At 36.8% G+C, this 15,844-nt stretch overlaps 2 long non-coding RNA genes across 2 annotated transcripts in view; one reads left to right on the forward strand and one right to left on the reverse strand.

Moving 5' to 3' along the window:
- LOC309636038 overlaps nucleotides 1–14,956 on the forward strand; it is a 179,804-nt gene extending 164,848 nt beyond the window's left edge. Inside the window, exon 3 of the long non-coding RNA XR_014249199.1 lies at nucleotides 7,683–14,956. This is a non-coding gene — a long non-coding RNA (uncharacterized lncRNA). The remainder of the gene's footprint in view (nucleotides 1–7,682) is intronic.
- LOC309636039 overlaps nucleotides 1–15,844 on the reverse strand; it is a 275,013-nt gene that overhangs the window by 160,255 nt on the left and 98,914 nt on the right. The gene's annotated exons all lie outside the window — the stretch shown is intronic.

Raw genomic sequence — 15,844 nt, forward strand, 5'->3', positions numbered from 1 at the left:
TAATACATGTCATAAAACAGGAAACAGAAAAAGGAAGATTAACTTTTAGCAAGGAACAGACCTAAATCTGCATGTGGTATGATTCTATCTCTAGAAACTCTAAGAGAATATTTTAAAGAAAGTAAGCTGACAGAGTTTCTTTTGGTGGTAGCATGCACAAATCAATAACTTTCCTAGATTACATTAATGATTAGCTATAAAGCAAAACGATAGAAGATTTCCAATCCCCAAGATCAGTGTAATATTCTAAATCCTAGGAATAAACCTAGTGAGATATACAAGGGGCCCAGGTGAATAAAAGGACAAGAGGTTTTGAGAGGTGTCAAAGAAATCTTCAATAAACAGAGATAGAGACCTTGATTCTGAATAGTGCAAAGAGGCCAAATTTCTCCAATTTGACTTATGCTTTTAGGGTAATTCCTATTGAAATTCAAATGTAAGGTTGACTAAATCATTCTAGAAGAATAGTCAAAATATTGAACACTAGAGAGCAATTAAATAGTATATTCTACAGCTTTAATGGTTCTACAGTAGGGCGTGGCTGCAGGATTAGACAAACAGATGAGAGACCACTCATTTAGTATATGATAAATATGACATTTCCAGTACAAGGGGGTAAGTTTGGATTATTCAGTCAGTGATGTTGGAAGAGCAGGTTAATTACTTGTAAAAGAATCCCTTTATCACCCTTAGATGAAAATTCGTTTCAGTGGATCACAGAGGTTAAGTATAAGAAACCCAGGTGAACCTGAAGAATGAGGGCTGCACATTTGTCTGGCTTCCAGGTGGGGGAGGAAGACCAAGGGAAAAAACACACAGGAAACCGATAAAGTTTTGTCTAATAAAATTGGTAAATTCCCAACATCAAATTACACCCGTACCACACAAATAGGAACATACTGTACCATATAGTTAAATAAAGGATTATTACCTTTAATACATAAAGAACCCTTATAATTCAGTAAAAATTTTGGGAAAAATGCCTAAAAACTTGAAAAAGCATTCATTAAATAGCAAATCCAAGCGCTCAGTAAACATTTGAAGAAATGTTCATCACATTAGGAGTGAAGGAAATGCAATTTTAAGTAAAAGATATATTTTCGTCTGATCAAATTAGTAAAGATTTTTGAAAGGGGTAATGCCCAGTATTGGCAAGGTTAAGAAAAAACAGTAATTATTATATATCGTATATGAGATTTTCTGGAGGAAAAATTAGTAATATGAATTAAAGCTAAAGCTTTATTCACACCTTGTGATCTAATACCTGGATTTACTTCTAGGTATTTGTCCCATGTAAACAGAGAATAACAAAGAGCTGTATGTACAAGGAGGTTGGGTGGGGCTCTCTAGAAGAGTGAAAAATGGTAAACAGCATAAATACCCAGTGAGAGGAAACAGGTTAAATAAATTGTGGTCCCTTAAAAGTAATGGAATACTAAGTAGTCATTAAAAACCATATTCTCAGAAACTAAGCATGTGCAATAATATTCACAATATATTAAATGATAAAAGTAGGTTACAAAATGTTATATGCTTTATAATTCCAGTGTCGTAAAATCAGTATACATGCCTAGATAAATGATGGAAGGAAATACAGTGGTTATCTTCTAATCCTGGGACTATGAACACTTTTTATTTTCTTCTTTATCTTTTTCTGAAGTTCTCAAAATTTATGCAATGCCGCTGTGTTACTTAGATACAAATCATAATAAGAATTATAATAAAAGAATTTTAAAAGCTCCATAAGGGAAACAGCACTGGCCCATCTGAACAGTCTTCCTCTGCCCAGTGAAGCCCCAGGATCAAAGAGAAGGGCTTAATGTTCAGTCTCTACAACTCTCTCTGCCTCTGTCTCTCTTTGTGTCTCTCTCTTTCTCTGTCTGTCTCACTGTGTCTCTCTGTCTCTGTCTGTCTCTCTCTGCATCTGTCTCTCTGTTTCCAGACACTTATTTCCCTCTGAAAAGGAGATGGATTCCAGTTTCTCTGCTTTTAGTTATTTCCTTATTTAATGTGTGATGTGATCTTTTTGAATTGGATATATTTTTCTTTCCAGACTTCTGGCATCCAGGCTTAATTTCCTGAGAAAGCTGTTTTCAAGTCACAGAGTATCTCACTTAGGTCCTTGAAGTCAATGTGAGTGAGGAAGGTGTTGGATGTGGAATTTTTGCTACCGCTGCCTGTGCTCTGCTCAGTCCTAGAGGGGCCTGCCTTGGCTCCTGATTTAGTGTGATTGTTCGGGGCATGAATGAACTTGGCTGCCTTTTTATCAACAGAAACCTCAAGCTAGGATTGGCAGATTCAGCAAATAAAAACACAAAATGCCTAGTTAAATTTGATCTTGGATGAATAAGTAATTTTTTTAGTATAAGTATATCCCAAACATTGCATGGAATATACGGATACTAAAAACTATTCATTGTTTGTCTGAAATTTAAATTTAACGGGGCCACCTATATTGTACCTGGCCACCCTAGCCCTAATGCTTTCAGTGGCCAAGTGCCCACATGGCCTCATGCCTTACATTGGCCTAAGTTACTTTGTCTACAGTGAAGTCTTCATGCCCCACCGCCAAATGGATGGTCCAGCCAGGACCGTGGTGTTTAAGCAAACGCAGTCAACCCCTGCTGATCTGTCTGGGGCTGGCTGGTGCATGGTCGTAAACTGGCTGTCAGAAAATTAGAGCTTGGCCATTCTTCTCTGTGATCTACAGTTTAACAGCCACTAATTTTCATAAGCAGAGAGAGTAATTAAGAAGTTGATGAATCAGAGGCAATGCTGTGCTTGTTTTGTGAAGGAGGACGGAATGCTGGCCCCATCACTCGGTACTGTTCCTCTGCTGTGAATGGTATTCACTCTGACTCCTTCTGGAAGGACATTCAAATACTCTCCCTTCTGCACACGCCCTGGAGGGGCAAAAATAGCCTGTGCCAGCAATGTCAGCACTGCTGACACTCTTTCTTCTCCTGAGTGGAAATGATGAAAAAAGAAGAGAATAAAGTAGCTAAGAATAAGGGAAATAGAAGTGTAGGAAGAACCATAGGTATCAAAATCCAGCTGGCATCGTTTTTTCCAGTTATCTAAAAAATGATTAGGGATTGGATGCTACAACTTGCTTTAGGATTGAATCTGGCAAATTAAGCTTTGATTTACAGCAGCTGCCTCTAACGTGACTTGTGCTCCTAAACTTGGTTGGGGTTAGGGCAATCCAGAAACCCAGGGTGCCTTGCCACTCTGGTGCTGACCCCTGGGAAAGGCACGGAGCCAGGAACTCCTCGGGAGATGTCCCTGTGTCCCGTCTACTGAGAGCAGCAAAAGCACGTGGTCCAGGCTTTCTCCAGGCATTAGTCATCCCTTCTCTGGGAAGGACCCTGGCCCAGAGCTGGCCTGGGAGTGGACAGTGTTTTATTACCTCTCCGGCTTCTGGTTGCCCGCCAGGAGCTGAACCAGAAGTGCCAAAATGCTGTAAGAAATCAGATCATGGAGAGTGGCTGCTTGCACGGTGTTTCCAGCTGTGGGCTCCGCAGCAAATCTCTTTGTACATTTTGTAAGAAAACATGTTCTCGAGAGGTTTCCATTTCAAGCTGGCAGCGTTAAGAAGTCAGGAGAGCCGGAGTCAAACTTTCCAAGGAATGTCTGAGCTTGGATCTCATTCTGCACTTAGTCCGGGCTCCAACTTCTGGGGCCTCAGGTTTGGAGCCGCTGTTGCTGGCTGATAATGGACCGTATTTCACATGCCCGAGGGTAGGAACAGAAGCGTGCAGCTCCCATAACACCTTCATTGGCTTCAACGGGTGTGTCGCACTTGTGGGGGATGATTTATGGGAGCCTGGTTAGGGAAGAGATGAAGAACATCATTTAGACACAGATTTGTTCTTTCTTCTGGAAAAGTAGCATCTTTTCATGCAGAAAATGGTAGCAGGAGTCCTGTTTAGCGTATCCAATTTAAGTCATCGCTGTGCTCTCAAGCTGTTTCTCCCAAATTATTGTGATGATATTTTTTCCTCCTGACGGTTCCAATTCTGACTTTTGGACTGGATGGCCAAAATCTTTCTTGTTTTCCTCGTTTCCCTGCATTTTGCTGATGGTAGATTGACATTGACACTGTACAGAAAAAGGCAGCAAATGGCAGCGAAGGCAGCTTGGCTGAAAGAGAAATGGGACCTCTCCTTGTCCAATCAACCGTTGAAATGGCCCTTTGGCCAGAATGGTGGTGGAAACCTACATATGTTTTTATTATTGCGCTAGTGTGAGAACTGCAAGTTTTTCTAAGTGATTGGATATAGGAAGTACCAAGCTTGCTACATTTAACATTTTTGTCAAGAGAATGTCTTCATCCATGAAAGCAAATATTTTCATATGGATGGAGGCTTGTACTGATGAGATCTTTCCATAAGGCAGTGTAGTATACTAGATTATAAACTTCCCCAACATTAAAATATAGCACTGTGGGAGGGACATTAACTCTTTTAGGCCACTTACACATTTCCCAAAGTGCCCATCATAAATCCAGGAAATTGCATTGTCATTGTTACATTCAGGAATAATTTTGCTCCAGTACGTTTCCGCAGCACCCATAATTCTATTTTAGGGAGTAAAGATGTTTAACTTATGTCAGGAGAGTCTGCTGATTGGTTCTGTTTTGCACCAGTGTTATTTTAAATCAATGGCTGCTGCTGGAAAATCAGATAATTTCTCAGAAGACTTGCATGGAAACATGTTCTACAGTTGTTTATGTCTGAGGTGAGAGCTTTCAATTTGAATCATTGTTCCAAAATGGATGAATGCCGTGTGTGATATCAGTTAATGTACATCAGACGTGTGGGGAAACTGAACTGAAGATGAAAATAAGGCTGCCAAACGAGTTACTTCCAATGAAAGCTTAATCCCAGGTAATAATGGGAAGCTGGAATTAAGGGGCAGAGATAAATACCCTGAAGAATTACTGAACCATGCATTCTCCCAGCCCCGAAGGCACAAAAGAGGCAGAGCTGCCCAGGATCTGGGCCACGACCAGCATGGGGAAGACTGGCTGAGCCTGCGACAGTAAAGGATTTGGGCAGCATGTAAGCGGATTCAGGTTTATAAAACGCCCCCGACAGGCAGGTGGAGGGAAGGACGTGTAATCACATACCCTTCCTCAGTGTTCAGACTTCTCCAGAAACTGGAATTCTGAAACATGTCTTCTGAGTTTATAGATCAAAAGCCCATGGATTCCACCTGGAACGTTGCCCCAGAAAACTAGTTATCAGTGAAGAAACAAGCATATGTTGTCTTAAGAGATGACATTCTCTTTTTCCACCACCATCAGCAAGAGTCTTGAGATCTGTGCAGTCTGAGACTCGGCCCCCTCGTGATTGGCGTGGAATGTACTTGGTGCAATAGTCACCCTCCCTGATGTGCCAGGATGACTTACTTTGTTTCCAAGAACCAAAGGATAAAAGTTTACTACTTTTATTGGAAACATTTCAATGAAAAGGGAGTAGATTTCAAGTCCCAGGAAAGAAATGATTTGAAGATTTTGTCAAACCTGGGTGGAAATTGGTGGTCCTTTCCCCTCAGCCTAACCGGGCAGCACATCTCATCAGATGTGTGTCTGGGAAGCAGGCGGTGGGACAGGACACACCTTTCAACAGGCACGAAACAGAGGAGCAATTAGGTGTGACTGAGCCTCAGCAGGTAACAGCCAGAGGAGGAATAAGATGGGAGCAGACTTGGAGGCAATGCATGGCTTGAATCAGAGCTGCAAATAATGAGGAAGCATCCTGTCTCAAGAATTGCCACCACTTCTTATGAAAGGTAGACACTGACAGCTTCACAAAGGCCACTGCGAGGGAATGAGCGTCTAGAATCTGAGCAACGAACATGGAGGCTCCAATCAAATTGTCAGGTCCTGAGCTTCAGACCGCACGAGGAGGGAAGAAAGCCAGGAGTCTGGGTCAGGAGGCCTCCGCTCTCTTCCTCTGCCCCGCCTTCTGGAAGCGCATTCAGCTCCCCGGCGCAGGGGAAGCAAGACACCAGTCATGCCCCTCCCTTTGACTCTGTCCCATGAACCTCACCCTTTTTTGTCTGTTTCTTATATGAGTTGATTTTTATGAATACAACGTGATTTTCCCATTATTTTAGTTTCTTCAGGGCAAGGGAATCTCATCAAAAGATTCACAACGAATGAGTATAATATGTTAGTAAAGGGGTAGTGAGAGTGATAATCGCTCCAAACTTTTGAGACATACGTATTCCAAAAATGAAAAGCCAGTGCAATTAAATATTTTGTCTGTATCATAAGTACTGAAAGGAACACACGTGTACATGGAATTTATCATGAATAATTCATGGATTCCTGGGATCACTCTGAAGTCCCTTTCTAATCTTAAGTTAGAACAAAGAATACGTTGACCACTGCTGTTGGTCACAAATTCCGGGTGTTACTAATAGAAAATGCTGTCTAATAGGATAATACTGGTCTCTCTTCCTTGCTGAGATGGAGGATGTAAAGTACGTTACATCATTGCATTGACGTCTCTGGTAGGACTGAATGCTGCTTGCTTTGAGAAAACCATCTCTCCGTAAATGGAGGAGAGAATGTTTGGGGAGAGAGAAGAAGGAGGTGTCTGGTCTGAGCCTGGCCCTCAGTGCTCCCGAGATTTTAGTGTTCCCAGTAGTTGACTTTTACTTTGAATCAGTATGAAGTCTTGAAGCTTTGTCTTGACAATGGAACTTTTTCTCTGCCCTGGATGCCTTCCTGTTTTTTTTTTTTCTTTTAAAAATTTTTTTGTTATTTTGGACTTTGGGATTCCCACCCCCGCTTCATGCCTGGGGATCCTAAAACCACACCCTCTAGATTTCCGAAAGTGTATTCTTTTGTTTGAGATTTTATAGTGTCAGAGGCTCGGATGCAACATCGGCCTTAGCTTCTCAGAGAAGGATCATCTTGACGTAATGGACTGTGCTTTGTAAAGTCCTTGTTACCTTTCCTACATCTGTTTATGTCAAACTCCTGAGAATGACAAATGCAAGAAAACTCAAAAATCTCTTTGATCACCTATGTCCTAAACTGAAATTCCCTCTGTGGTTATTATGCTGTTGAAAGAATAGACCTGTAGAGAAGGAGAATGAGCTTCCACACCACCAGCGATTTTCAGATTGCCTTCTGTGAACTATAAGACTCTGTGAAGGGCTTGAGATGGCCGGTATTGGGGTGGGTGGGGGGGGGGAAGTATGCACACAACCTGGGGGGCCCCACCTGCGTGCGCCTCAGTCACGGCCACTCCACCATCCATGTTATGTGTAAGAATTTCAATATTTTATTTGGAGAAAACGGGGGTGATAGCTAAAGGTACAGGGTTTCTTTTTGAAGTGATGAAAATATTCTAGAATGGACTGTGCTAGTGGTTGCACATATTTGTGACTATACTAAAAACCACTGAATTTTACACTTTAAGTGGGTGAATTATGTGGTATGTATCTCAATGAAGTTGTTTAAAAAAAAAAAACTGAACTATTAAGTTAGAAAACCCACTTGCTTAGAACCATCTGTTCATTTCAAAGCCTGAACAAAGTGAAACATAAAATTCCAGTGTTTTCTCAAAGTGTGGTGTTTCCACCCTCCCTCACAATTAACCATGACTCCTGGTCTTCCTCCCTTTGAATCTGAACCTACTCTGCCACTTGCTTTTGACCAACAGGATGCAGTGGAGGAGATGTTGCATGACCTCCAAACTGAAACCTTCCAGCTGCCAGCTGGGCTTCTTGGATGCTCTTAGGACATGCACCTCTGGGAACCCAGCCATCATGTTATGAAGTTCAAGCTACATGGACAGGCCATGTGTGTGCTCTGTTCAACAGCCCCAGGTGAGCTGCTGGCCCATGGCCAGCATTTACTGCCACCAAATAAATGCACCATTCTGTGGTTTATGTTTTCACTTTCTTGATAGTGTCTTTTGGAGAAACAATGTTTTTAATATTTGATAAAATTCAATATATCTATTTTTTTCTTTTGTTACCCATGCTTTGAGTGTCATATCTAAGAGACCATTGCATAGTGCAAGGTCATGCAGATTTACAGCTATGCTTTTCTCTAGGAGTTTTATAGTTTTAGCTCTTACATTTAGGTCTTGTGTCCATTTTGAATTAAATTTTGTATATAGTATGAAGTTGATTCCAACTTGATTCTTTGCCTGTTGATATCTAGTTGTCCCAGCACCATTTGCCGAAAAGACTATTCTTTTCCCATTGAATTGTCTCAGCACCCTTGTCAAAAATCAATTAACCATAAATGTATGGGTTTTATTATGGACTCTCAATTCATGGTCTATCGTTATGACAGCACCATACTGTTTTGATTACTGTTTTGTAGTAAGTTTTGAAATCAGGAAATGTGAGTCCTCCAACTTTTGTTCTTCTATTTCAAGATATTTTGGCTAATCTGGGTCCTATATGAATTTGAGTATCAGATGATCAATTTTTGCAAAAAATCCCAGCTAGAATTTTGATAGGAATTGCATTGAGTCTGTACATCAATTTGGGGAGTATTGCCATCTTAACAATAGTGTCTCAATCCATGAACATGGGATGTCTTTCATTTATTTATAGCTTATTTAATTTCTTTCAATGATGTTTTATGGCTTCAGTGTACAAGTCTAGCACTACTTTTGTTAAGTTTATTCGTAAGTAGTTTATTCTTTTGTACTTTTAAAATTCTTTTCTGATACTATTGTAAATAGAATTGTTTTCTTAATTTCATTTTTGACTTCATTTCATTTTTGACTTCTTCATTGCTAGTGCATAGAAATATAACTGACTTGAATATTGTTGCTGTATTCTGGCTGAATTTGCTTATTAGATCTAATAGGTTTTTAAAAAATTCCTGAGGATTTTCTGTATACAAGATTATATCATCTGCAAATACAGTCTTACTTTTCTATCTATTTTCTTCTTTAAAATTTATTGAGACTTTCTTATGGTCTTTTCTTTCTTTTTTCTTTTTCTTTGAATTTGTCTATTGTTTTTCTACTCTCTATTTTGTTTATTTCTGCTCTAATGTTTATTATTTTATTCCTGATGTTTGCTCTGGCTTTAATTTGCTCTTCTTTTTCTAGTTTCTTAGGTTGGAAAGCTAGGTTATTGATTTGAGAGTTTTCTTCTTTTTGAATATAGGTATTCATAGCTATAAATTTCCCTTCAAGCAATGTTTTAGTTGTACCTCAAAAGTTTTAGTATGTTGTGTTTTTATTTTTATTACTTCAAAGTATTTTTAAATCTCTTTAGTCATTTCTTCTTTGATGCATTAGTCATATAGGAATGTATTGTTTAATTTCTATATATTTGTGAAATTCTCCAATTCTCTTCTGTTATCATGAATTTCATTCCATTATATAATTTTAATAATTTAAAATTTATTGAGACTTTCTATATGGTCTAACATATAGTCTGCCCTGAAGAGTGTTATATGTGCACTCAAGAAGAATATGTATTTTGCTGTCGTGTGGCGTGTTCTGTAGATGTCTCCTAGGCCTAGTTGTTTCACACTGTTGTTCAAGTGTTTTATTTACTTCTGTGTTTGTTTTCTATCTAGTTGCCTTATTCATTATTGAAAGAGGTATACCAAAGACTCCAACTTTATTGTTGATTTGTCTATTTCTTTCTTGGAGTCTGTCACTTTTTGCTTCACATGCTTTTGGTCTCTGTTTAGGTGTATATATGTTTATCATTATATATTCTTGATATATTGACACTTTAATCATTATAAAATGTTATTCTTTGTCTCTAGTAACGTTTTCTTTTGTCTTAAAGTCTATTTGTATGGTATTAGTACAGACACTTCAACTCTTTTGTTTACTATTTTTGTGGTACATGGTTTTCATCCTTTACTTTCAGCTTATTTGTGTCTTTGAATCTAAAGTATGTCTCTTGTGGGTAGCACATAGTTTGATCATTTTTTTAATCCTTTCTGCCAATATCTGCCTTTTAATTGGAGATTTTAATCCATTCACATGTAATACAACTACTGATAAAGTATGATTTATGTCTGCCATTTTGGTATTTGTTTCCTATGTTTTATGTTTTTATTGTTCCTCTATTCCTCCATTATTGCTTTCTTCTGTATTAAATAGATATTTTCTAGTGTGCCATTTAAATTCCTTTATTGTTTCTTTTACCATATTTTCTGAGTTATTTTCTTAATGGTTGTCCTAGGGGTTAAAGCTAACATTTTAATTTACAACAACTAACTTCATATTAATACCAAATAATTTCAACATTATACATCTGAAAGAGTAGAAAATATTTGTAGAAAGACACTTTTGTGGGAAGGTTTACCAAAAGCTTATACTTGCAAACTATGGAGTTTTCATATAGAATTATTTTATTTGCACTTAAACATATGTATTAAAAGAGGATAGTTTGGTTATATGTCTCCATGTGTTAAATTATTTGGGGAATTATTTGCTCATGCATTAATTCAGTTAACATTCGTTGAGATTCTAATATGTTCCAGGTATTCTTGATGCTGACTTGAAAAACTGAATTGGATTGATTAAACTGAAATAAAGTTGGGATTAGATGACTTCTTCCCAAATGACTTGCAAGAAAAAAAGATGATGATTTGACAGAAACTTCTAAAAATATCTGTGTTAGTGTTGTCTAAACTCATGTACTCTCTGTTTCTTCCTACAACTAGAAAACTATATCATAATAAGATGGGTATCCTAAGTTAATTATTAAAAATAAAATTGGGTAGGAGTCCTTTTCTTGTGCCTTGAAACAACGGACCAGTTTAACAAAGCAAATACAGCTTTAATTTACACCACCTGTATGTAAATAAAATTTGCATATATAAATGTTCTTTGAAATACAGAAGCAACCACGGGTGTCATATCCTCTTATCCCTTATTTGGGGTGAGAGGCAGTAAGCATGCAGACTCAAGTCAGATGCTCTGCCTACCTACCAGATGTAAGATTTTGAGTAGGCTATTTATCATGTTGCCTCAGTAGCTTGTCAATTTCTACAAAGAAGCCAGCTGGATTTCTTTCAATAGGGATTAACTTGAACTTCTAGATCAACCTGGGAAATATTGCCATTATAACAATATTAAGTTTTCTGATTTATGAACAAGGGATGTATTCCATTTATTTAGGATAGAGAAGAACTCCGTCAACCTCATAAATATCACCTACTATACACTCACAACTAACATCATTTTTAAAGGTGAAAGTCTGAATGCTTTCCCCTCTAAGATCAGAAATAAGGCAAGAATATCCACTCTTGCCACTTCTATTTAATATTGTACTAGAGATTCTGGCCATGACAATTAGGCAAGAAAAAGAAATAAAAGGCCTCCAGATTGGAAAAGAGTAAGTAAAATTATCTCTACTCACTGGTGATGTGATCTTGCATATACAGTCCTAAGGAATCCACTAAAAAACTGTTAGAACTAATAAATTCAGCAAGGTTTTAGGATAAAAGATTTATATATAAAAATCAATTGCATTTCTATACACTTACAATGAACAATCCAAAAATGAAATTAAGAAAACAATTCCATTTACAACAGCATCAGAAATAATTTGGAATAAATTTAACTGGAGAAGTGCAAACCTTATATTCTGAAAACTATAAAACTATTGAAAGAAAAGTTTTAATTTTGATGAAGTCCAATTCATCATATTTTGCTTATTATTCAGGATTTTTCCTATTTATTAAATATTTGCCTACCCCAAAGTCACAAAGACTTTCTCCTATTTTTTAAAAACTATTTCTTTTCTTTATTATTTCTTTATTATTTTATTTATTTATTTTTTTGGCTGCATTGGGTCTTCATTGCTGCACGCGGGCTTTCTCTAGTTGTGGCGAGCAGGGGCTACTCTTCGTTGTGGTGTACGGGCTTCTCATTGTGGTGGCTTCTCATGTTGCAGAGCACGGGCTCTAGGGTGCGCGGGCTTCAGTAGTTGTGGCACGCGGGCTCAGTAGTTGTGGCTCGTGGGCTCTAGAGTGCAGGCTCAGTAGTTGTGGTGCATGGGCTTAGTTGCTCTGCGGCATGTGGGATCTTCCCGGACCAGGGCTTGAACCCATGTCCCCTGCATTGGCAGGTGGATTCTTAACCACTGTACCACCAGGGAAGTCCCTCTCCTATTTTTTAATAGAAACTTTATAGTTTTAGTTTTACGTATAGGTCTATAATCAATTTTGAGTTAATTTTTCTATACAATGTAATGTAAGGATGGAGGTTCATTTCTCTCATGTGGATAGCCATTAAATTGCCTTGATGACCTTTGTCAAATATTCACTGATCAAGTATGTTTAGGACAATTTCTAAACTCTGTAATCTTTTTGACTGATCTATGTCTATTCCTACACCAATACCACACTGTCTTGTTTACTGTTGCTGGGTATTAAGTCTTGAAATCAGAAGTGTGAGTTTTTTTACATTTGATTCTTTTCTAATTTGTTTTGGCTATTCTCAGCTCTTTACATTTCCATTTAACTTTGAGCATCTGTTTGTTAATTTCTGCAAACTATTCTACTAAGATTTTGATTGGATTTGTGTTATGTCTATAGATCAACCTGGGGAGAATTAGCCTATTCATTTGTTTTGCTATTAGGATAATGTTGACCTCATTACAATTGCTACTGCTTTTCTATTTTCAGAAGAGTATGTATGGAACTGGTATTATTCCTTGCTTAAATATCCGATAGAATTCACCAGTGAAGAGATTTAGGTCTGTAATTTTATCAAAAGGTTTTTTACTAAAAATCTATCTATTCTTTCTTGAGTGAACATTGGAAGTTTGTGTCTTTCAAGGAATTTGTCCATTTCATCTTAAGTTGACAAATTTATTGACATAAAGTTTTATATTATTCTTTTATTATTCTTTTAATATCTTTATAGTATGTAATGATGTAACCTCTCATTCCTGTTTCTTCTGTCTGTCTCTTTTTTTCTGATCAATCTGGCTGAAGATCAATCAATTTTATTGATGTTCTCAAAGGATCTGCTTTTGGTTTAATGAATTTTCCTCCCTTTTCCCATCTCACTGATTTCTGTCCTGATCTTTATTATTTCTTTTCTTCTGATTATTTTGGTTTAAATTCGTTCTCCTTTTTATATTTTCTTAAGGTGGAAGTTGAGGTCATTAAGTTAGAGATTTCTTCATTCCTAATATAGGCATTTAATGCTATAAATTTCTCCCTAAGTACTGTTTTAGTAGCATCCCACAAAATTTAATATGTTAGCTCTTTATTTTTACTCAATTCAAAGGAATTTTTAAATTCCATTTTGATTTGTTGTTTGATACGTGGAGCATTTACAGGTGTGTTATTTAGTTTCCAAATAGTTTGTGATTTTACAGATTTATTTCTGTTATTGATTTCTAATTTAATTCTATTGTGCTCTAAGAAAATCCTATGGTTATGACTTTAATACTTTTAAGTTTATTGAGTCTTGTTTGGTGTCACAGTATATGGACTATCATGTTAAGTGTTCCTGTCCACTAGAACAAATGTGTAAACAGCTGTTCCTGGGTGGAGTGTTTTATACATGTCAATAGGTCAAGTAGGTTGATTTGGTGGCTCAAATCTTCTAGATCTCTACTAATCTTCTGTTTGTTCTATCAATTATTTAGAGAGGGATATGGAAATCCCTCACTGTTACTTGGATTTTGTTTATTTCTCCTTGAAATTCTGTCAGTGTTTCCTTTATGCATTTTGAAGCTCTGTTATTAGGTGCATAAATGTTTAGGGTTCTTATTTCCTCCTGATGAACTGGCTCTTTATCCTTTATGATCATCTTTATCTATGGTACTATTGCTTTTTCTGAAGTCCATTTGGTCTGATTTTCATATGGATATTCCCGCTTTCATTATATTAGTGTTAGCATAATATCTGTTTTTCCATCCTTTTACTTTTAACAAATTTGTGTCATATTTAACTTCGGTTTTTTGAAGGCAGAATATGGTTAAGCCTTTTTTTAAAGAAAACATTATCTTACACCTCTGTCTTTTACATGGAGTTTTTAGAAGATTTATATTTAATGTTGTTACTATATGATTAGGTTTAAATAGATCATCTTGCCTTTTGTTTCTTTTTTGTCCTGTCTGTTCTCTTTTCCCTTTTTCTTTTGGGTTTATTAAATCTCTCTGTCTCTCTCTCTCTCTCAACATATATATATATGTTGATGTATTAGTTATAATTGTTTGCTTTGTTATTTTACTAGTTGCTTTAGTGTACATATTTAATTTACCTTGATTTACCTTCAAATGATACATCACGTCACATATAATACAAAAACCTTACAACAGTATTCTCACATTTCTCCTTTCTTATCCTTTGTGCCACTGTCACACAATTTAGTTTCACATGTGTTATAAACTCCACAATACATTGTCATTATTTTTGTTGATGCAGTCAATTATCTTTTAAATAACTTTATATAATGAGAAAAAAATCTTGTGTATTTACCTATGTAGTTACTATTTCTGATGTTGTTGATTACTTTCGGAAGATTATTTCCATCCAGCATCATTTTCCTCCTGCCTGAAAGACTTTGTTTAACATTTTAGTCAGGTCTATTTTCTGAAAAAAAGTCTTATTTTTACCTTCATTAAAAAATATTTTTGCTTAGTGTGGAATTTTAGGTTAACTTTTTTTTAAGAAGTGCTTTAAAGTAGTTGTTCCACTGTATTTTCACTTGCATGGTTTCCAATGAGATCTCCATTGTCATCGTTATATTTGATTATCTGCATCTAACGTGCTTTTGAAAAATCTATTCTCTTTAGAAATTTTTTTCGACCAGTTTGATTATAGTGTGCCTCAGTGTAGTTTTCCTCACATTTCTTGTGCTTGGAGTTCATTGAGCTGCTTGGGTCTATAGGTTTATAGCTTTCATCAAATTTGAATACTTTTTTCAAATATTTTTCTGTGTAACCTCTTCTCTCCTTTCCTTTGGAGACTCCAATTATACGTGTTATAAGTGGTATACGTGTTATACCACCTGAAGTTGTTTCAGAGCTCACTGAGGTTCCATTTATTTTTAACATTCTTCCTTTTCCATCCCCACTCTGTATTTAATTTTGGATAATTTATATTGCTATGTCAGGTTCACTAATGTTTTCTTCTGCATTGTTTAATCTGCCATTAATCCCATCCAGTTCATCTCACACATTGTAATTTGCATCTTGATTTGAATATTTTGAAAAATCTTTTATGTCTCAACTTTTTGAACATATGGAATACAGTTACAATATGTGTTTAATAACTTAGTCTGTTAATTTTAACATCTGTGTCAGTTTTGGGTCAGTATAGATTGATTTTCCTCCCCATCATGGCTTGTATTGTTCTGCTTCTTTGCATGCATGGTTATTTTTAAGTGTATGCCAGACATTGTGCATTTTTACCTAGTTAGGGGCTGGATATTTTTGTATTTCTATAAATATTATTGAGCTTTGTTCGAAGATGCAGGTAAGTTACTTGAAAACATTTTGATCCTTTCATGTCTTGCTATTAAACTTTAAAAAATAAACCAGAGCAGTGTTTCATGAAGATCTAATTGTTCCTTACCCCTGAGGCAAAACTTTCTGATGAATCTACCCAATGACTTGTGAATTATAAGGTTTTCTAGTTTGATTAAAGGAGCAGGTATTACTCCTGGCCCTGTATGATTGCAGGGCATCTTTCCCTCTAATTCTTGTAGTGTCTTTTTCTTTCCTTCAGCCTCAAACAGCCTCCTCACATGCACACAATACTCAGTACTCTACTGGACTCTCTCTCTGCACAGTTTTCTCCTCTCTGACACCATGTGCTAAGAAGTTTACCGTCTTCGTGTCCCTGGACTCTCAGCTTCATCTTCTTAGT

Source organism: Balaenoptera borealis (assembly GCF_965194805.1).
Source record: "Balaenoptera borealis genome assembly, chromosome: 10".
Classification (NCBI taxonomy): Eukaryota; Metazoa; Chordata; class Mammalia; order Artiodactyla; family Balaenopteridae; genus Balaenoptera; species Balaenoptera borealis.